We start from the raw sequence: 23,427 nt of genomic DNA, 5'->3' as shown, positions 1-23,427 counted from the left end.
TGTCTGATGAAATTACATTAAAATTAGGACTTTGATTCACCTACATCATTAGAGTGCAACTGATTGAGTCCCAGCCCCCTTCAAGCTGATAAAACAGACTCACATGGAAGTAGATAACACAGAAGCAGATAAGAGCAAGAAGAGAGGGTGCTCGGTAGACTCAGCCCTGGGAAGAAAGATAAGCCTGATGGTCTACAGCTGACCTTGTGGAGAGAAGAGAGCAGCTGACCCTGGAAAGAAAGGAGCCCCAGGGAGAGAGGAGCCTTATGGCAGCCTACAGCTGAGACAGGAACAAGCTGAGACCACAGAGCCTGAAGAGGAAGGAGGAAGGTCTTGCATCACCATGTGGCAGCAGACTTTGGTTGAGAAAGTACCTCTTGTGGTACCTTGAGTTGGACTCTTTGGGCCTGGAACCTGTAAGCTTCTAAGCCCAAATAAATACCCTTTATAAAAGTCAACAGAATTCTGGTACTTTGCATCAGCACCCCTTTGGCTGACTAATGCGACCACCACTCACTAAGAGGAGAAAGTAGCTAACAAGTCCTCATTGTGTGAAGCCGTCCTTTTGGTACGAGGTACACCCCATGAGCTTCTTTCTTAGAACCATCCTGAGATGTACAGTTGTCACTTCCATTTTACGGATAAGGAATTTGAGGACCAGAGGAGAGGTAGAATCAGAATCAAACAAAGGCAGTCTGCCCCAGACCTGGCATTCAGTCACCACACTTCATGGTACAAGACAGTTTAAACCACAGATTTGAACCACAGATTTGAAACGGCAGAAACACAACACAGGAAAAACTTGAGCATTGAGTCAAAAGATAAGTAAGCTAAGAACATAATCTGAAACAACTAAAATCAGAAACGGAGTATGTTAAAACACTAAACATCACTAATCCCGATAATTTGGAATGTTAACAAATCAAAACTTAAAATTTGGTTAGGTAAAATAAACTAGGCAGGCCCCATAACATTATAAATTCCTGCACTGGAGTTTTCTCATGGACACCTGTGGGTCTGAGTAAGTCACCCTGTCTGCTCGTTTGAGCAGCTCTATATAAACTGGAGGTGGGCGCCCCTGCTAGCTTTGAAGCGCAAACACTGGCGGCAGGAGCTAGTCAGTTTGATGCAGGCCTAAGTTTGCAGCAGGAGCAGAGCACTTAGTGTAGACATATTTATCCTGTTCTTTTATAAAACAGCTTCTTCCTAAAGTAAATTTCAATGACATTATCTAAAATTTCCCAATTTTATTTCCATGAGTAGAGGAAGCTAAATGACACAAGAGTTTATAGACATTTGCTAAAGGCACATTTATTGAATGAAGATTTATACGGGATATAAAAAAGATTATACCAAAGCACATAACATTTATTACAAAACTTACTTTCAATTTTATTGCAAAAATTATTCTATGGGGATACTAATACTTATCATTAAACTAAAATTGTCATTTTTTTTTCTTCTTCCACTTCTCAGCTAAACATCTTCGATGTCTTTTCTAGTTTTCCTCTTTTTGGTTTGAATGTTCTTTTCCTGTGTGAAAAGAAAAATATCTCATAAGAAGTTTAAAAGAACCATTTTCCTTGTTAAACCCTACTCTGTAAAAGAAACAAGATGAAACAAAATTCTTACTGGATGCCGTGCAGATTTTTAGTTCTAGAAAGTTGATTTTGAGGTTGGAAACAAGTTTTAAGATAGATCCTGTTAAGTTTTTTAACTTTTTACTATTTGGCTCTTAAAACTTAAAATGGTTTATCTTTTCATACAAAAGTTTGTAATCTATTTTTTCAGTACATAATACAAGAAGAGAAAAAATTTCTGCAAAAATTTACATTTTTGCTAATTAAAAATACCAGGAAGTGGATGTGACTCATCAGCTTCCGCCTACCACATGGGAGGTCCCAGGATCAGTTCCTGGTGCCCCCTAAAAAGGACATGGAAGACAGTGAGCTGATGTGTCAGGCTGGGAACAAGATGACAAATGAAGAGATACGACAAGGAAACACAATGTGAAACAAAACAAGCAGGAGTGGAGGTGGCTCAAGCCATTGGGTGCCTCTCCCACATGAGAAATCCCAGGTTTGGTTCCTGGTACCTCCTAAAAATAAGACAAAGAGACACAGATCAGACAGTGAGTGCAAAATAACATGGAGGGTGGGGCAGAATGTAATCAGGACTGTATCTCTTAGGTCTTCTAAATCAAACTCCCTCTTGGAAGAAGCCAGTCAGTGACTAGTAATTGTTGAAGTGTGATTGAAGACTGCCTGAAATGTACCCTCTAAGCAAGACAGTATCTTGCTGAGTAGCTGAAGATGAAAGTGTTCCTGGCTGAATTCACTTTACAGGTGCCCAGGACTTCAAGTAACAAACCCTTTCATTTTGATCATTCTTGGTTGAAATCTAATATGCATAATGTACCCACAGTTTCCTTACTTGGCAGACTTATCCACCTGGAAAATTAAAATCTAAAACGAAAAGGTGACCTCTGACTTTTAAAATGGGTCCCCTACAGCATTAGGGGGCATGTGCTTTACTTCCTGGTTAGCTCCTCAGGTGTGTGTTCTCATCCTTTAAGAGTTTTCTGAAAAAGTTAATTGTGATCCAGGTACACATCCCAGAAATAGTCATACTAACAACTCTTATCAAATGATGACTCACAGTGAAAGGAGGGAGTTAGAAAAACAAAAGAATTGAAGAAATTGAGATTGAGTTTGAATGCAGAGATCCTAAATACTTGACCACGGTATGCAGGCCTCACCATCTCCCAGTGCAGCAGAAACATTCACCATAATGACTAAAGTTGCAGGGAAAGGCCAAATGATTACCCCCACTCTGTCAGAAGGTCATGAAGTCTGGAACACGCCTTTAAGATTCTAATGAAATGGTAACCTGACCAGCAATGCCAGGTAGAGTGGCTCTGTTGTGCCTGTGTGGGGACAGAGCAGGGAGCTGGCTCCACTCCCCTGCTCTGCAGCTGCTTCTGGGTGATTGTCAATGTGGCTGGGGACAGAGATGAGATTCTGGATGTAAAGTGTCAGTGTTGTCACCATTACCCCTGTATAATGAACACATCTCTTCTGCTGTGCCCATGGGCACCAAATCAGATCACTGAGTGTGAACAGCCAAATCCACTCACAAAAAGTTACTATTCAACCTATTTTTAAACTACCTAAATCAAGTATTCCCCATAACACTAATTGAATTTAATCATGCATTATGGATTTATTGAAATGATAGACAATTCATGTGCTTCTAAATTTGGCACTACCTAAAAAGCAGAGTTGTTTAGCTTAATACTCTTTTGTTGGAGGGCGGGGGTTGCATGTATAGGACCCAAGCACTTCCTTCAAAATGGGAACTCTGACATAGTATCATTTACTTTATGGATACTCCCAACTTTTAATTTAGCTTTCAAAAGGAAGTCCTTTAAAGTTAGACATAATGACCTTTCCATTTTAATAAGTTTAGCTGAACTAGCATGGAGTTTTTTATCGTAAGCAGGTAGAATATATTAACTAAAGTAATTCATAGTTCTTCCTAAGTGAAGTTTTCATTTGCTATCTTAAGTCTGGACTTGCTATTGTAAGTGGAATTCCCAAAACAGATACATTAAAATATAGCCAAAACACAAAATATATGGCAAAAACAAAATAAAACATTCTGTGTTCATAACGGACAACAACAGTAAGCTGCTGACCTGTTTTGAGGTTCCAGTAACTGCCTCCTCGGTAATGCATCGCTTAGCATTGCGTGTGGCTCTCTGGTTGTGCCTTGGTCCTTTAGGTGAAGTTTCATCTTTTGAGACCACAGCATTTTTTAAAGTGATTCCTCTGTTTGCCATCTCTGTGGCAAGGATTTTCACTCTTCTAGGTCTCAGGTGCAGCCGATTCACTACCACCTCTGGGTCTTCTGGCTTTCTTGCCTGGATTTTCTTCATGGGATTGTCTTTGGGGTCCCCCACCTGCATTATTTCTGAAGGAGGTGTGTCAGTGTTTGTTTTCCTTAATCTACGGGGTTGGAGCCCTGCCGCTTGGTCTGTCTCCCAAGAGGCTTGTTCTGCTCTACCAGGAAAAGACTCCACCACCTTACCAGAGAGATGGCCCTTATTTCGGCTGCTGGATCCCAGCCGCATTTCCTTGCTGGCTGCTGCATCCTGCTGCTTCATCCTGTGTTTCACAAGAACCTTTGCCGTTTTCTCCATGTGTGGTATTTCTGCTTCACTGGATATATTCAGAAATCCCTCAGAGCCTGTGTTTGCTTTGCTTTTAGACCTCGTAGACCTACCATCTTGAGTCTGAGTTTTGTGCTTTACCTGCCTTCGTTCTTTGTCACCCTGCTCTGTGGGTGCTTCTTCAGGAATAACAGGAAGAGAATCAAGATGCTGCATCTCTCTCTCAAAAAACCTAGTTTGGTATCTGGTCCTCGATGACGCTGCCTCTGGCTTTATTGCTTTTTCTTTGGGCTTTCCTAGGGTTTTTCTCTCAGGCTTGTCGGCTCCCTCCAAGTCTGTCACTTCAGCTGAACTACGGGATGACTTGGGGTCTGTATATTTTTGCCGAGATCCAGATCTTGAGGATCTAACCCTCTCTTCTTTTGGATTTTTTTCTGGTTTCCCCTCATCCTTGCTCACAGACATTCTGTTTGTTGTGACAGGCAACAGATCAGTAGGATACACGTTACTTGACCCTCTAAGCCTCAGCAATGGGCCAGGATTTACAATTGCTGTGTCCTTGACATTCTTACGGGTTTTCCTGATAGGCTTTTCTTCAACTTCCCCTGTAGCTGTGATCTCGGGAGTGCTGAGTACACTAGGAAATACCTCTGACTTTACGTTTCTTTTACTTCTGCTCCTAGAAGATCTTGAAGTTACAATGATCTGAGTGCCCCCTGTACTGTTTAAGATGTTAACTGCCGAACTGTCAGTAACTTTATCTTCTGCCTCTTCATCAGCTACCTTGGTTTCGTCGGACAAATTATTAGAACTCTCAAACTTCACTCCATTTTTATTCTGGCTTCTAGAGGAGAAGCATAATTTTTCTTGATTTATTCCTATGTCTTCCAAGTTCTCCTGAACATTATTCATAAATATTATAGTCTTTGGATGAGTTTCCTCTTCAAAAGTAGTTTTGATTCTTTTTTTAGCTCTTAAAGGTATCTTCTCTTCCTTTGTAGATTTAACTTTTTCTTGCAAACTCTTCATTGGTTTGTCCTTGTTCTCCACATGCATAACCTCTGTTAAGCAAGTGAAACGATCAGATTCCTGCAGCCTGATACCAGGTTTACTTTTGCCCCTAGATCTTAGGGTCACAGTCTTTTGTTTCATCTCCCCATCTTCTGAGTTCTCCTCTTGGAACATCGTCACAGTCTTTTCACCTTTATTTGTCTGAATCTTTTGTGCTGACACGAGCAACTGAGACCCCTGCAGTTCTGTATCAGTTTTGCATCTGTGTCTGGAACGTAGGGACATTCCCCGACTCGGCTTCTCTTGGAGATGAAGCTCAGCTTTGGCATTTGGCTCTCCAAGCACAATCTCTGCTTGACTGGGCAAATGTTTAGGTGCTGGCGATTTTCTGGCCCTTTTTTTCCTAAGAGCAGATCTTATCCTTTGATTCACAGTTCTGCCTTGTGTCTTCTCTGGCAATAATTCTTCAGTTTCAGAGGCACCAGGTTTGGATTCTGTAACATAGAGGGACATATAAATATGTATAGAATCAGTTTCAAACAAAGCATCGTAGAGGTACCGAAACTTGTCTTTTCCCTTCAGTTATTTTTTACACTAATATGGAAATCACTGGTAGCCTGTCCTGGGGGCAGCTGACACAGATGTATGGCAGAAAGGAACAATATCATATGACAGTAATCTATACTTTGTACTTTTCAGCAGTTCCTACAAACTAATTTTTCCAATTTTATCCAAACAACCAATTATAATGAGCAATGCAGAGAATTCATGTAAACAATGATTTCCACTTACCATCATTAGGAGGATTATAAGAGGTGTTTTCTTGACAAAGTTTCCCTGGTCCATCCTAAAGAAATCAGACAATATCCATAATGAGTAAAACATGGCTGGAAGCTCAACATGAAGAAAAATGAAATGAATATGAACAGGGAGTTCATTTGAAAATTTTACATTGATTTTTTTCCTAAGATACCAGTAACCTAAGATTTTCAAGGTAATGCCTTGCCATTCTTTTTCTATGAAATAATGATCATCTCTGCTGAGCAGTCAACAATAAAAATATAAGGAATTTAGGATATATAAGGTTTGGAGGTAATGTTACCCAATCTGATGATAACGTTTTGTGCTAGGACACTGTACATAAGTAAATGAATTCCTAATCAAACATCATTTCCAAAGTTAAACAGGAAAAAATTTCAATCTCTGGAATTCTGCCAAACTTCTTTCAATGTAGTAGTCTCTCAAAAAACCAATCCCAGCAATCAGGTTCTTCTCAAGGATACCCACTTCCTATTTCTATTGTCCTATTTTTAAATTAACCCCTGTGATCCCATTTGTACCTGGTGATCCTGGCAGTAGTGTCTGGAACAACAGAGAACTAGTGATCTGCACTCCCTTCCTTTGAACACTTTTTCACACATCGGAAGACAAACCTAACTCATTCATTCTCTGAAAAACTCTTAAAATATATGGTGAAACTTTTGACTACTTCTTTTTCTCAGGTAGTCTATTCCCTCCATAAAGACCCAAATGGGTTCTGGCTACGGCATGAACTTATCCACTGTGTCGCACACAGACCGCTTTGAGGAGACATCCAATTATGTTACCTACTTAAGAAATTATACCAAAACCGGGAAAACACATTCTAGATGACATGTCAGTACTATATGTAGCAGTTTAATATTATTGATGAATTCCAAAAAGAAATATTGGATTATGCTTGCAATCTGATTTGAGTTATGATAGGGTGTTGAGTCCCCACCTCTTGGTGGGTGGGGACTCACAGATAAAAGGCATGGCAAAGAAGAGAGTTGAGGGTTTCTGAAGTTGGAGTTTTGATGTTGGAGTTTGATGCTGAAGACTTATGCTGGAGCCCTGGGAAGTCAGCACACAGAGGAAAGAGAAGCCAGCCCCAAGAAGGAAGGAAACTTGAACCAGAGAAAAGCAAGACCAGGAATGTAGGAACCCAGGAAGCCTGAACCCTGGCAGACGTTGGCAGCCGTCTTGCTCCAAATAGACTTTGGTGAGGGAAGTAACTTATGCTTTATGGCCTGGTATCTGTAAGCTTCTACCCCAAATAAATACCCTTTATAAAAACCAAGAATTTCTGGTATTTTGCATTAGCACCCCTATTGGCTGACTAATACACTATGTAATGTTTTTACCTGATTTTTCTTTCCAAGATCAAACATTTCCTCAAATCCAGTGAAGTCAATTTCCAAACAGGGTGTCTTTTGTTTGGGTTCTGCCATAAGCCTTTGTAAGCCAGAGAAACCTTCAGTCACGCTTTTCTTTCTTCTTGCTGGTTTCTTTCTGTTTAATTCACTGGTAGTATTTGGCTCCAGGGGTTCTTCTGCTGTTCCCAAAAGTTCTGTCAGGCCACCCATGGCTTTTCTTGACTTGGAAGTGTGGACACTCTGGGGATGTTCTAGTATTTTTCCTGCTAGCTGGTTTTCTTGAGCAAGATTTTTCATATGTATTTCAGGTGTTTTAGGCAACTGTATTTCTTTCACTTTCTCTGATACATTTGGACCGGTGCTAACGGTTTCAAGCATACCTGAAATATCTTCTGTCTCCTTATTTGGAGTTGCCACAAGCAGTGTCAGATCTCCTACAGGATGAACTTTAGTAGGGGTTTTCATAAATCTCTTCATGCCTGTCAGATTTTCTGGAGATTCCCATCTCCACTTAGGGGTTTTCGTGTGATTACTGACACCTGTGGAGTCTTTTCCTTGATCTCCCTTTGCTTTAGGAGACTGCATTGGTCTCTTGAGGCCTGACAGGTCTTCCACAAGTTCTGTTTTTTTCAACGAAGTCCTAAGAGGTTTCCTGATCTCTGTCACAAGTTCAGCTGACTCTCTCTTCTGTTCGGAGGGTGTCTTGAGTGCGCTGATTGTTGTATCTCCTGGTTCCACAATTTGTTGTGGAGTGTTTGACTCCTCGTATCCAGCTGGTTCTGCCTTTTCTTCAGGTGTCCTAAACAGTACCTTGAGACCAGTCAGGTTTTCACTTTTTCTGCATTTCCACCTGGGAGATCTGGCACTCGGGTTTTCAGTCACGGGCTGTACTGCTGGCTGTGGAGTGTGCAGGACTTCCACGGAGCCTGCATTTTCCTCAGGTGTGGCCAGGAGTCTCCTCACTATTGTTAGATGTTCCTGTGGTTCCCGCTTGTGCTGGGGAGTGGTCCTCGGCTTCCTGTGGATGTTATCTCCACCTGTGGGTTCCTCTGGCTCTTTGGGTACATGTGGGAACACTGTGACATCTCCTAAGGTCTCTGGCTTTATTTTAGGTGTTCTTGACAGTCTCCTTACTCCTGCTTGACGTTTTCCTGGTTCTGATTTGTGCTGCGGCGTGTTCCTAAGCTCTCTGTGGACCCTGTCACCACTCATTGGTTCCTCTGGCTGTTGTGCTTGTGGGAACACCGTCACATCAGCCAAGTCCCCTACAGGTTCTGGTTTTACTTTTGGTGTCCTCAGCACTCTTTTGGGGATGCATAGTGGGTCTGCTGAGCCCAGTTTGTGCACTGGTGATTTCTTCATGTCTCCCAAAGTCTCTGGGTTGATTGTTGGGGTTCTCGGTAGTCTCTTACCACCCATTAGCGATTCTACTGATTCTGCCTTCTGCTTTGGAGTGTTCCTAATCTCTCTGTGTGCTTGTTCCTCTGGCTGTTCTGCCATTTCTGTGTCCTCTCTGATACCTTTCCGCTCTTCCATGGGGTCTGCTTTTTCTTCAGGTGTCTTTACCAATTTCTTGAGGCATATTAGAGGTTCTCCCAGTCCCTCCTTGTGCTTTGGTGTGTTCCTCAGCTTCCTGTGGACACTGCCACCAGTTGCAGGCTGTTTTGCTTCTCGTGGTGTTTGTGGCTGCTCTTCAACCAGCAGCAGGTTTTCCATAGATCGTGCCTTTTCCTTAGGCAATTTCAGCAGTCTCTTACTAGCTCTTAGATTTTCTTCTGGTTCTAGTATCTGTTCTGGAGTTTCCTTAACTATTTTGAAGACTTTATCATCATTTATTGGTTCTTTTGGCTCTTTCGGTGTTTCCATTAATCTTCTGAATGCTAGTGGCTTTTCTACTCGTCCCTGAGGTGTCTGGAACAGTCTCTCAATGCCGGTTGGTGTGTCCACAGGGTCTGGTTTGTGCTGTGGACACTTGCGAAGGTCTTTGGTGATTTCATCATCATTTAATGGTGCCTCTGTTTGCCCTGGTGTTTGCAGGACCTCTCTGATTAGAGTTTGGTCTTTCACAGGTTCTGCCTTATCCTTAAGTGTGCTCTCCAGTCCCCGAATGCCTGCAGGACTTGCTACTTGTCCTTCTCTGCTGTGGGTTGGAGTTTTCTGGAGCTTCCTGTCAACAGTATCATGTGTTATTGGCTGTATTGCTTGTTTAGGTGTTCCCGTAGGTTCTTTCATGCCTGTCAAATCTTCTACGTGTTCTTTTTTTTTGTTAGGTGTCAACAGCCTTTGGACAGCACTTAGGTTTTCTACTGGTACACAACTCTGTTCCAAAGTTCTTCTTGATTGCATGATGGGTGTTGCCTGTTCGGACCATTCTTTTGATTCAGCATTTCTCTTGGGTGTTTTGACAGGTCTTTTACTTTTCTTCACCTCTCCCTCCAGATTCTTTTCCTTTGCTGGTGTCTGCCTCGGAGTCTTAATTCCTAAGTTGTTCTCTACAGTTTTGGTTGTTGCCTTTTCATCTTTCATCTCTGTACACAGCACCTGCTTTCCAAGTTCTGGAGACCTACTAAATGCATCTGCCCTTGATGTGACCATCAGAGGCTCCAACTTGGATTCTGGAGTTTTCATCCCAATCCTTGTTGTGACATGGGCCTCAGGAGTTTTCACTAGCGAGTTTGCAGCTGTCTCATCAGACGGCTCTTTGGCGACATTCTGAGTCTTGGAAAGCACATTCTCCTCTATAAGAAATAAAAATGTATGTAATAAGTATATTCCCATGCACATTGTTCTAATTTACTCTTTACAGGAAACAACTGCCTTTTAACTATAAGAATCAGTCAGTGTAGCAAGCTCTTTGAGAGGAACAGAGCTGCCAATCCCAGGGGAAAGAGGAAGGCAGATTCACATCTCCCACCTCCTGCCCCCAGGACGAGTAGGAATAACTGCAGACTATAGAAAATTTATTCTGATCTTTTGTAATTGGCAATAATTTTGAGTTTGAGTAATTCATCTGTATGATGAGAAACCATTATACTTTTCTGCACTCTCATCCCTTTTACTTAAATAAAATAAAGAATCCAAAAGTATACATAGGTAGTGTAAGTGTATCAACCAAGAATTTCACGTTTGTGGTTGCCAATGGAAGCCAACACTAGTTCAACTACCGATAGGAATTCTCCCTTTAAAACAACAGAACAGAGAAACTAGAAATATGTTATCAGGAACATCTGTTGTAGAGAAATAATATGCTATGTGTTGTAAAGAAACACACCATTCATAAGTTCCTATCAAACAACATCATAAAGCTAGGAAAAAAGTAAACCAACCCAAATTTTCCAGAGTGCATACTAGAGATTCTTCTCCTGAATTAGTTACTTGAAATTCTTTCCCAAGGATAATCTTGGAATATGCAGCAGTGTCTGGATATATGTTTATCTCTTGAGGTTTCTCTTTGGCTGGAGTTTTAAACATTTCTGTTAGACCTGTAATATGAAAATATTTAGAAATCAATTAGCATATGACTTATCCATATGCAAACCACCATCCCAGCCCTTACAACCAACCAAATGGTGGGAAATAAACAACAGACCACTCACGAGCATTCCTGACAGATAGGGCCTGCTAGAAAAGTGATGACATTAATACTGTACTCGAGTTTTGAAAAGAGACTAAAGAGAAAATATATACACGAAGTGTTTCTTTCCCTCTCCTCTTGGAAAGGAAATCAAATGAAGGAAGTCAACTGCTTTAATCTTTCAAAGTAGTAGCAAAACCAGGCACCCTTAGGATGCAAACTGCTGGTCATTAATGCCTTCCTCTCCAACATGCAGAAATCTGGGCCCTCATGCTCTCTTCTAAAAGTCGTGGATCCCACACTTGGATTTTATATACAAATAAAATGTCTCCACATTTTAGAATATGGTAGAGGAATTTTTAGTACTGTGAAATAATGACATTTTACAAGAAACCTCTTTTTTCTATTTTAAAGTAAAAAAAAGTGAGATTGACATAAAGAAAAAAAGAATAATGTACTTTAAATAGAATATTTAACTTTCTAGAAAACATGTTATCCTGCCTTCTCCTTATTTTTCCTGTTCTGGCATAGATGGGTGGAATCGCATTCTCCTTCTCGCACCTCTGTGCAGAAGGTGTTCAGCAATTAGCCTGCTCTAAGCCTGCCAGCCTGCCCACTCACACCTGCCCACTCACAAGTCTCCTGCCGATAACACCTCGCAGGCCTCACTAAAAATACCCAGGACTAAGTATCAACAGATTTTGACATTTTATAATGCAAGTTAATGACACCAAGGGGCAAAAATTCTTTGACTTTCTAGGAAAGTATCTTCAAAAGAATGCCTGCAACAATCCACTCTCACATGTGCTAAGTATTGAAACTTATGCTTGCTTTTAACGTTGTGTAACATATATTAATACTGTAACACATGTAATTTATAAACATGCACATGCATGTATATACATTTACATATACACATATGTACATATACATGCCTATTAGATGGTATATGCTCAAGTTTTTTTTAAAATGATGGAGCATGCTATCACAATCTTGGCCACTAGTGGCTCTAGATATTTGTATATTTAAGGTGATCTAAATAGGATCTAACCGTATGGGTCTTATATAGTTATACTGGGGACCACAACAAGTCTATCTTGTGCCAATGTTAGTTCAACTATTAGTGGTTCATGGAAATTTTGTCACAGGGCATGTTTTCTAAAACTTGTTACGCTATTTAGAAGGAAACCAAATCTGGAAGAAGCAAAAATAGTTTTCAAAACATAATTTGCTCCAACTCTAAGTCAACTTATTAGTATAAATTCAGGGAAAGGGACAATAGCAGCAGCTTAGGCAAAAACCTGCTTTCCTGACATTAAAGCAACCTCCAGAGTTCTATACGTTTGCCCCTCTCCAAGGTAAAGATTCACATTTACCTTTTCTCACCTATCTCATACAAAACATGTGATCCCAAGAATGGCTCAGGATCTGTCCTTTTACTCCAACTTTCTCTTCCTTATGACCCTTCTTTCTGTTTCAACCCCAGGAAGTTCACTAGATGATATATCTTAATACCCCACTCAAAGCAAACAACCAAATTTAGCATACATCAACGCAGTCACAAACAGCAGGCTTAGTAGGGGTAAGATCTCTAAGGACCAACACATGTTTTTACCTGAAAAATCTTCATTGCAGTTCTTTTTATTCATAACAAAAGTGTTAAGCATCCTGCAGGGCCAAGTAGGAGCACTGACTTTTTCAATATGCGCTTTTCCTATTACTATGGTACAAGGAGAGTTTGCATGGCCTGTGCTAAATTGATTTTGAATATCGTTAGCAGGTTTCTGTAGAAAAAAATTAACAAATTATCAAAACTTCAAAGTGTAAAACCATTTAACATAATCTTAAATACTATTATGTGCAAGAGAGCAATTTAATACTGAAACCTCCTACCTTTGGAGTATTAGTCCTTTGTTTTCTCTTAATTCGTCTTTGATGGCTGTGTTTTACAACTTTAGTTTGTGGTTTCTTAGTGCCCAGTTTTACAACATCTGCCCATGATCTTGCCACTGCCAAAGGGAAAAATTGTAAAACTTTTCAAAAAATAACATTAAAAAGAAAACTCACCTTAAAATATATTTGTTAATAAAACACTAACCAATTAAATTGGCTTCAGATGCACCACTCTGCCTTTTGGAATAAATCATCTGTAAAGTATCATGTCTGCTTTTATCCAAGGACCTTCTCTTTACAGATAAGCTCCCACTCTTTCTCCCGACTCTTTTAGGTGTATTTCTCTGAGGAGGAAGAGGAGTGCCACTAGAGATTGAAGAAGCCTTGGATGATGTAGGGCTTTGGTCATTTGCAGCTGGAGAAACTCTCTTGGCGCTAAATGCTGAAGAGCTCAGAAACATGTTTTGTGCAGAAGTCACATCCAAAGAGATTTCCGAAGGTACTTCTTTGCCTGGTGCTTGAGGCTGCACCTGGCAAAAATCAAAATGTTCGTAAGAAATCTTACCAGTATGTATCATCTCTATAATGAATATTAGAAACCTCTTCAAATAAGAATTTCAGGTCTTTAAATTTTTAAACTATGCTTTCACTAAATGTGAGGAAGGTGTTGTGTCCATCCCAGTCACAAAAGGAGCAAAAAGGAGAAAATAAAAGGCAGCACAGTTTTTAACAGGTATGTCTCAAGCTTAGATGGAAGGCATGCCTGATTATTGAGAGGCAGGTGTGCTCTTCTCAGAGGAAATGCCAGCCCTGGGGGGTCCAATCCCTTTAGCTTATATCGAAGAAGGGGTGCTCACCTCTGTGAGCTAGCAAAAAGCAGGAAATCTTTTTTGGTATATAATAAAGAATTAGATTGCACAAGCCCTCTTATGAGCTATGGAGCCACATGCTTTCCTAGAGGTCTCAAAACAAAAGATGAGACCACAGCCTGTGGGGAGCTGATTACAAGCTCAGAGAGTTGGTGATATAAAAGATGTGCTTTTGGGAGCATGTTAGCTCAGAGGTTGAGCACCTGCTTCCCACGTACAAGGTCCTCAGTTCAATCCCTGGTACCTCCTAAATAAATGATTGAAAAATAAAAGGAACGGGTTTTGCCATCAAAGATTTACCTTTATTACCAAATAGCCAAAAACCTGAAATATAGCCTCATAATTTCTAAGAAGCAAATTATAACAAAAACCTGATATTTATATTTTGTGATATGTCAAAATTGTTTTTTATTAGTATTTTTTTACTCTAATTATAAGGTAATTGTTTTGACCCCATAAGAGTAATTGTCAGGTGAACTAACAACCCTTTTTGGACTAGTGCCTGTGACCATGTGGGCACAGGCCTATGACCTAATAATGCCTATGGACCATATTAGAAGCACGGTTAAGAACCCAGAGTTTCGTTTACCAGCACCCAACTAAGTTAGCTTTCTAAAATTGAAAATATATATATATATAAATTATAATTCCACCTGAGAGAGGAGTTTGGAAAGAATGTGTATCAAGTGTGTAAACATTAAATAGGAATAAGAATGCTAACTGTTCATGGATCAGCCTGGAGGAGATTATGTTGAGCGAACCAAGCCAGACACAAAAGAACAAATACTGTATGGTTCCATTACTATGAACTAAATATATTCTATAACATATTGTATGATTAAAAAATTTTTATGTATCTAGTACATTTGAGAAATTTTATTCAACTCTGCTTTTTTTATTTTTAAATTATTTATATTTTCAATTATTAAGTGTAAAAATAAAGTGAAGAAAAAAAAAAAAGTATAGAATCACCATATGACCCAGCAATCCCGCTTCTAGGTATACACCCAAGAGAATAGAGACTCAAACAGATATTTCCACCCTGATGTTCATGGCAGAATTATGCACAATCAATAGAAGCAACTCAAGTGTCCATCAGCTGATGAATGGATAAGCAAAATGTGGTATACACACACACACAATGGAATATTACGCAGCCATGAAAAGGAATGAAGTTCTGATATGTGACAATATGGATGAACCTTGAAGATATGGTAAGTGAAATAAGCCAGACACAAATGGACAAATACTGTATGCGCTCAGTGATATGAAATAATTAGAATGAGGAAATTCATAGTCAGAAACTAGAATACAGGTTACCAGGGGCCGGGGAGGGAATGGGGAGTTAATGCTTAATTGGTACAGAATTTCTATTTGGGTGATAGAAAAATTTTGGTAATAGATAGTAGTGACGCAGGACAATACTGTGAATATAATTAACATCACTAAATTACATGTATAAATATGGTTAAAGGCGGGAAATTTTAGGTCATATATGCTACTAAAATTTTAAAAATTACCACGTAAAAAAGAAAAAAAAAAACTAGTTATTAAAATTACCTTGACAATCTTCTTCAGAACAGTTGGAGCATGGGTTCCAAGAGATTTTCTTTTTCCTGGAGTTTCTCCTCTTTTGAGAGGTGTATTAGGAGGTAAATTTTCATCAAATAATTCAGGTTTCAGATGACCACCAAAGGACACCCTCCTCCTTTTCAAAGATATTTCCTCGCCCTTGTTGTCATCTTAATGAAAAAAAAAAAGAAGAGAAAATACAAAGTACTAGTACTTAAGATTTGTTTCAAATTACTATTAAAGACCAACCAATTTAAAAGTTACTGAAACTGAAATTCGATAGCACACCTTCATTCTTTTGTAATGAAAAAGCTAAAACTGTTTAAGAACATAACACCATTAAAATGTTAAGTTCACTCCCAATTTGACAAATAATGATTTTATTTAGAATACTGAAAATCATATCAAGACAAGTCTCTTATTTTCCTATTTTGTTGATGGAATAAGAGAACCCAAAGTTTTTGGAGGCCCTTGTCTCCTTAGATCTGCCCTGTGTCCTAGTTTTCCCTAGCAGCCAGCATTTCTTCTACATACCTCGTAATCATTCCGATCTTCACTACTAATCAGTATAAATAATCAACATGTCTGTCCTGACACTGTACCACATGGCTATTGGAGTTTCAACTTACAGCTATTCCTTACAGAATGAAGTACTTTTATAAATAGAAGGTAGGTGTAAAGCTTTGAGGAAAAATAAATTTAAACTTACTAGAATCTGAAATGGAATCAACATAGTCACTGATATCAAACGAATTAACATCAGGTGGTCCAGGGTTTATCTGTGCAACGTTAGCCTTCAAATTCCCAGGTTTGCTCAGGGCGTCATTCTGAAGCTTCCTTTCAACTGGAGCAAGGAGTTTAGCAGGAGATGCTTGTCCTTGCAGATCTGCTTCTGTAGGTCGAGGGAGAAGTGCAACACACGTGGGGAAACTTGCTCTCTTTCTGGAGGAGCGCTTTCCTGCTGTATTTCCTGAATCAGTAGCATCTGCAACTTTAACTGGTGTGTGTCCTCCAGTTATTAAGTTACTAGAAGTAACGGTTAAACTTTTTGCCTGGGAGCTTTCATTTTCCTCAAAGTTCACAGATAAGCTTCCCCCAGTAGCGCCCAGGTCTTCACTCTTACGTTTTCTTGAGGAATTTTGTGGTTGTGAATATCGAACAGGGGTCTTCATGTCCATCATCTCAGCAAGAGGAACGCTAGAATTTGGGGTTCCTCTGGAAACCTGAGCAGGCTCTACCTGAGTTCCCTTTCCCTCCATCTGGGCAGATTCTCGCACATGTGCTGCAGGCCTTGCCTGCTGGCTCCTTCTAGGAGACTTTGGCCTTGATTCAGGTGGTCTCTCCCCCTGCCTCGCATTCTCTTTTCCTGATACAGGAGTCTGTGTTCCTGACCTTCTACGACCCTGAGCAACTTTTTCTTTTTGTAATTTGGCCTCTAACTCCTCTCTCATTGACCCATAGAGTTTCCTGAAGGGAGAGTCATTTTTTTCACTACTCTCCAAGCATTGCCTAGACTTGCATTCTTGATTATAGCTCACTGATGTTACCCCAGATATATCTTCTTTAAAATCCCCAACAGTGGGATCAGTTGCTTTTCTGTCATTATTTTCTGCATGTTTTGCATTATGAGAACTACAGCCTTTGTTAGCTGCTTGAGGTGTTTTCCTGGTAAAAGGATCTTCTGAGCCATCTGAAGCCGCACCATCTCCTTTGACATTCCTGGAAGGTACTGGAGACCTGCCTAAAATTTCCTCTTCAGTGAAGTTGGAATGGGCATCACGAGCTTGATCTTTCCCATCTTGACAACCAATTAGAAAATAAGAAACAAAAGCTTAAGATTTTCTCAACGATTAAAGTTTAGCATTCAAATTTTCTTATAACCTAGACTTTCATTTAACTTGCAAATTATTTAATGCCCAAATATTTAAAAATGTCTGAAACTAGTTTGACAATCCAAATAAGCAACTCTTATTACCCTCCCATAACTGATGTGAGGTTATCTTAAGCTGTGATTCTACTTGGAATTAAGCTGACAACTGAGGAAGCCAATTTATGTATACTCAAACTCCCCTGAAAAGCAACTTAGCCCAACAATCACTTGGAAAGAAATCAGCTCAGCTTCTGTTTCTGTACGTCATGTTAAACAACCCAATTTCCTCAGACTATGAGACTAGGAACACAAAACACTCATGTTCTAGCCTTCCTGGCTTGCATACTGTCCCTCAGCAGTCCAATCTTGCAGGACCTTAGGCAAAAGGAAACGCTACTAACCAGGGTCATGAGAGAAAGGAGATCTTGAGAGATGGCGTGGTGATTCCTGTGAATGGACAAAATAAGAACAGCAACTTAAATGCCTCGACAAATAGTGACAGTCATCATTATCAAACTATAAAATAAAACATGTCAAAGATATAACTCCAACATTGTTTTAGGGTGAGGCGGTGAGAGCCACAAAATTTTACCAAAGGCAAAGCATTTAACTTTTTCAGTTTCAGGTTTCTTGCTGTCTAACCCAGTGCTTCTCAAACCATCTATGAGAGGGACCACTTTTATTTCCAATACGAAATGGACCGATAATCTTGTAAAAAACAATAAAAATGAATTGGTAAAAATTAAGAGATGTATAAAATACATTCTTTTTTTGTATTATTTTGTTCAATGGCCTTAAAATTACTGACAGTTCGCCATAATATTTTCTAAGCACTTAATTTCAAGAATTATTTTATCACAGACCAATAATAACTCATAGACTGAACATGGCATGTATCTAACCCACAATTCATACAGCTGGCTTTCTGGTTGGTTTCTTTACACCAACAAGTTAGGATGGTGGCCAGTGTAGGGCTGGCTCAAAAATGAGCTTTCCCCCCAGAAGCTGATGAAGAGGACTGACACAGGGTACTCTAAGAGAGAAGCATCAGTTCCCATCTGGGATATGGATGTGGAAACTGCCCTGCCGACTGCTAATTTCATATGTACCTGAGCCAGCGAATTCCAAGTTGCTCTTATTAGACTAGCTGGGAAGCTTCCTAAAGCACAGGGAAAATGGAAATTCTCAGGACACACCCTAAATCTACTAAATCAGAGCTGCCAAGGATGGGCCCAGAATTGTTTTAATACAGTTCATGGTATGGAAACGCCTTGTTCAATCCTGGTACACTCATGTATTGTCTCCCCTTATGAAGCACAGTAACTCACTTCTAGTTTCACTGGTCCTCTCTTTATCAAAATTGAGAAGTATCTTTGGTACTCAGAACCTTCACAATGTGATTATTTCAGACAAAAAAAAAAAAGGAGTGTTACAATGACAGGACTCAGAGACAAAATGAGCCACAAAATAATATAAACAAGTTCCCAAATTTTAGTCCATGTTTTCGGGTTGAGCAAACCATAGATGTGCAAAAAACTAACATCACGAGATATAGTAGGAATCTTTTGGGGGCAAAAGTACTCTCATTTTGAATAACAAAGAGGAACTAGAATTTTATATCATTTTAATATGTCCAAACCCCATTTCTTTTAATACCTCATTAATATTCTCCTACTCTGATCAGTAAGTCATATTCCTTTGTTACTGATTGAAAATAAGGAACCATTCTTTAAAGTACATATGAATGACTGCATATCATCATATAAAATAATCAGAGCCCAAACATGGGTATTTCCCTTCACCTTATCACTTCTTCGTTCTGGAAACTCAATTGTCTTGATTCCTTTCTGATGACTTTCACATTCAAACCTAAAGTACACAGAATGACAGATGCAAATTTCAATTCAAGTCTTGTATCCTATTTTTAAAACCTCCATATCTGGTTAATGTCCAAGGATCAAGGAAAAAGCTTCATTTTATTCATTACTTTCTTTATGAAAATAAATTTAGAGTTAGGAAAATGTTTTTACACTAAAAACTTAGATAAGCTGCCGCCAGTATCTTCTACACACTGTCAGAGGTAGGGAACCCACATTAGTTTCTGTCTACACAGGGTAAGCCACACTACCCTGAGCACCTTCCACATAAGAGCTGAGTGCAGAGGGAGCAAGCCTAGGTGACCTCTAGGTTACCTTTATGACAATACCAGGGCAGCTTGGAAGGTCAAATAGCGCAGCTGGTGACAGTGGATCCTTTGCTAACATCATTAAGTCACATACCGCAGTGTAACTATAGAGCGTTCCCCTCACTTCAGAACACACTGATCTTTTCAATTTCCTACTTATTCAATCTATGTCTGAACAAACAGACACATTTTACAAAGCTGACGTTTCACAAGATACATAACTGTTCTAACAGAACTCAGGCATCAATTCATAGAATCAACCTTTTATTTGAAGCACTGAAAACCTGGACACCTCAGTGAGATGACCTGCTTTGAATTTAGATGCATTCTAAGTACAATCTGAAGCAGTTGGACAATGGAATGGTTTCTTCTAGTCACACTCTGTACACTTTGGATGGATTGTATGGTATATGAACAACATAAAACAATGACCTCCCTCCAAAAAAAGAATGCAGAAGGGATGAATCTAATGGACACAAATAGAACACTATACCCAAAAGCTGGAGAGTACAACTTTTCAAACACACATTAAAATATTAATGTAATTTAACATCAAAATACAAACTGTATCTGATCACAGTGAAAGCCTCAGCACATTTCAATAACTAGAAATTACTCAAAAGTACAAATCAAACCGAGTGTGTATAATTGTATATGCTACTGTGCATGCTCTCAGTGAAGTAAGCAATGAGAAGGAACAAACTACAAGGACATCCTATGCCACACGAACCCCACAAACCTAAGAACTCAGACACAAATGCATACTTTATCGTTTCATTTACATGGAGTTAAATAAGACAAAGCCGTAGTGTGTAGAAATGTATGTTTAAGGTAGTAAAACCACAGAGAGTTATTACATCATAAAAGCTACAATTATGGTTTACTTGGTGAGGAAATGAAGAATTTGGAAGACAGCATGAAAGAAGCTTCTGGAAATGTTCTATTACATGAGATTGGTTGGGACCACATGGTTTTACACTTCATGACAAACTGAGCTAGATGTCTTGCTGTGCTCCCCTTTCTATGTCTGCATTTTACCTTAAAATTTTTAAAAAAGTTTAAAAAAAATTAAAAAACCACTGCACTGTTTCCCATACAATCAGTCTCTGCAAGGAAATAAGCTTCTTTTGGATCAGGTCACCCTTCTTTGGCATAATTATGTGGATTTAAATCCTTGACTTTAGATCAATTTAAGTTCCATTTCTTATTCCTCCAAGATCCACATCCTTTCAGAGTAAGAATATGTTTTGAGAATGGCAACCTGAAACACTGATGTCCAGAAATATTAAACTATAATCATCATGGAACTGTAAGTCTTGTTTATTGTTCATCAGAACCATTGGACTGTGCCATTTATTTTAAGTCCAGTTTTTACCCACCTGAAAGATCGGTCAATAATAGTTATGATATCTCCATGTTTTAGTTTTATTGGTTCATAAACAGCAGCTCCATTTAATTGTGTTGGGCTTGTGTTACTGAAATTAGACAATACTGCCTACAAAGAGAAAGAAGGGATAAAAATGTTAACTAATCAATAGTTTAAAAGTGAAATAAAAAAGTTTTTAAAAATGATTTACAAAAAAACACTTACCTCCTGCTGAGTGACTTCAATTTTGCAGTGTTGTTTTGACACTATAGGAAGCTGTATACGGATGTCACATTCAATACCCCTCAATTCAAAAAGAATGAAGATTTTATTTTTGTTTATTCCATCTTTAAGTAAATTACCTTAGTTTTTCAAAATAAAAAGCATTTGACTAGTATTTTAGATCTGCAAATGCAATGGCATCAAGTTATAACTGGGCAATGAGATGTTTTTCACATCTTGCAAACGATTTTTATAAATATTAGCAACTATTTTAGATCTTTAAAATTAAGAGTACTTAAAATAATTAAAATATGAAATATTACAATATAAAATTTAATTTCCTTTTACTAAAAGAGCTATGACTATAAGCCACAAATAAAGGAATACCTTATCTCAGTATAGAGAAAGACTAATTTATTGTAAATACTCTACTTTTTCTATAATCCACTATGCTTAAAGGTTTAATAACCCGAGCAAGTGCTATTGTTTTAGGCTAGCACCTCAGCAGGTGACAGCACAAAGCACCAGATGGGAGTATTCCTAAACAGTATAGAAACTATTCAACAAGAGTTCAGGAAGCTTCCTTGATGCTCTGAAGTTTCTATTTCAATCCCTCAGTTTTAAAAGTTTGAACACTTCATAACCTTCTCTGTTCTCAATAAAAACCTCTGGTTTTTATTATCTCTTCCTACTAAAGTTATATAACCAAACGCTTAAGAATTGCTTCCTAAATTACAAAATCGTACCTAAAAATAGATTTGATCACTGCTGTATAGTAAGTAAAATTACTGCCATTTAGGGCTGAAATGTTCATTTTTTGTCTTTTGAAGGGAAGGAAGCTACTGAAAGTAAACAGCTACTTTAAGCAAAAGAAAAGAATTCGGTTTTTAGGTATCAAAGTATTCCAGCAGAAGGCAGACCATCTTTTAGATCTGAGATTTCTTTGGCTGGAGACTGCTAGCTAGAATCCTATGTTGCAAGAGTTTCTCAAGCCCAGCCACCCTGCACAGCGCTGCTGCCCCGACGCTGAGGCGGGAGCCCGCGGGCCAGGGCCGCCGCTTTCCGGAGGTCTTGGGAAATAATAGAGGGAAGTTATGGTGAAGAGGGGGGGGAAGTTCTTCACCAAGAGGATTTTTAAACGTCGTTGCGTGTGACATCAGGGCGCAAGGGAGACTGTCATTAAAAGCTGCGCCTGGTCATCAAGTCAGTCCCACCCCGGAACAGGTGGGCAGCGAGGCAGGGAAACTCCAAGTGCAAGCGGGGACCTTTGCCAGCTTCCTCCTCCCGCACAGCGAGGAGCCGGCCGAGGCTCCTTCCTCCCAGCTCGCGCCCTGAGCGCCAACCACAGCCCCGGCAGCGCTGCCCGCACTCAGCCGCCTGCCCAGGACGCCCCAAGGGGCCCGGGACCTGGAAATCCTCTCCACCTAAAGGCTTGTCCAAATTCAAACCCGGAACTAGCCAGGCGCGTTTTCCGAGTCCCCTTCCGTAAGGAGCACCTGTCCAGGGGACAGTGGAGGGGGCGCCCAGGGAGCGGGGGGCACCCAGCGCCAGCGCCCCCACCCCAGCTCACCTTCCAAACAAGCAGGTTTTGCGCCACAAGGGGAAGTGGGGGCCGTCGACCCCGCTCCTCTTGATGACAACGAGGTGGCCCAGGTGACTCATTTTCTCAAGTCCAGGGAGAGGTCCCTCCGGATGGGATGTCAGGTTCTCCAGGTTTGCCAGAGCAAATTCACCAGCAACTCTTCTTCCGCAAAGACAGGGGTCGCTGGATCAGACCAAGAGGAGGGACAGGTGACCCTCAGGGCGGGCGGCTGCGCGGCCACTAAGTGACAGCCGAGTCCCCGGGCCTCAGCCAGCGTCCCCGCGCCCTGGCCCTCACTTCCCGCGCCCTTAGGACACGCGTCCAACCGCAGCCCAGGCGCGGGCCGCCCCCAGCGCGCCCCCTCCCCCGCCAAAGCCCGCACCCCCGAGGACGCCGGCCCGCATCACGCCGTCGCCCCGGCCCTCCGCGGCCCGAGGAGCCCCTGGCGCCCGAGACTCCGCCCGCCGTCCCCGCCCGCTGGCGCCGCAGCGCGGCTCACCCGGCCGCCGGTCCAGTCGGCTCCGCGCCGGCCGCGCCGCGTCCCCGTCCCCGCCGCGTCCCCGTCCCCGCCGCCGCCCGCTCGCCCCACAAAGCCGCCCCGCGCCGCGCGCCTCCGCTGGGCTCCTCCGCCGCGCGCCCGGGAGCGCCCCCGCCTGCGCGCAGCCGCGCGTCCCGCCTTTCGAATCCAAACAGCGATTCGAATTCTGGCGCTAAGCGCTGTGATTGGGCGGCGCGGGCGCGGGCCGGCCAATGGCAGCGGGGCGGGCGCGGGCGCGGCTCTGGGCCCCGCGGGAGGGGTTCCGGCGGGCGGGCGTGGGGGTGCGCCGGGCAGAGGGGATCCCCTCTTTTCCTGGAGTTTGGGCACCCGAAGGGAGCCGTCCGCAAGGGGCAGGCGCTTCCAGGCCGATCACGCTTCACTAAAAGGAAAACCCTCG

General features: G+C 41.0%; 1 non-coding gene across 1 annotated transcript; it reads right to left on the bottom strand.

The window, feature by feature from the left end:
• Positions 1-1,268: 1,268 nt before the first annotated feature.
• On the bottom strand, positions 1,269-23,031 carry LOC101438503 (uncharacterized). The gene is made up of 16 exons (XR_011648974.1): positions 22,992-23,031; positions 22,481-22,675; positions 20,914-20,992; positions 20,702-20,817; positions 18,940-19,006; positions 17,539-17,584; positions 15,977-17,065; positions 15,256-15,437; positions 13,032-13,356; positions 12,827-12,942; positions 12,549-12,717; positions 10,686-10,841; positions 7,348-10,097; positions 5,975-6,029; positions 3,698-5,676; positions 1,269-1,533 (listed from the first exon to the last, which is right to left on the bottom strand). It is a non-coding gene; the product is annotated as an uncharacterized protein (transcript).
• Between the last annotated feature and the right edge of the window lie 396 nt (positions 23,032-23,427).

Source organism: Dasypus novemcinctus, chromosome 6 (assembly GCF_030445035.2).
Source record: "Dasypus novemcinctus isolate mDasNov1 chromosome 6, mDasNov1.1.hap2, whole genome shotgun sequence".
Classification (NCBI taxonomy): Eukaryota; Metazoa; Chordata; class Mammalia; order Cingulata; family Dasypodidae; genus Dasypus; species Dasypus novemcinctus.
Note: the sequence above shows the minus strand (reverse complement) of the source record. Positions and strands in the feature narration are given on the sequence as shown.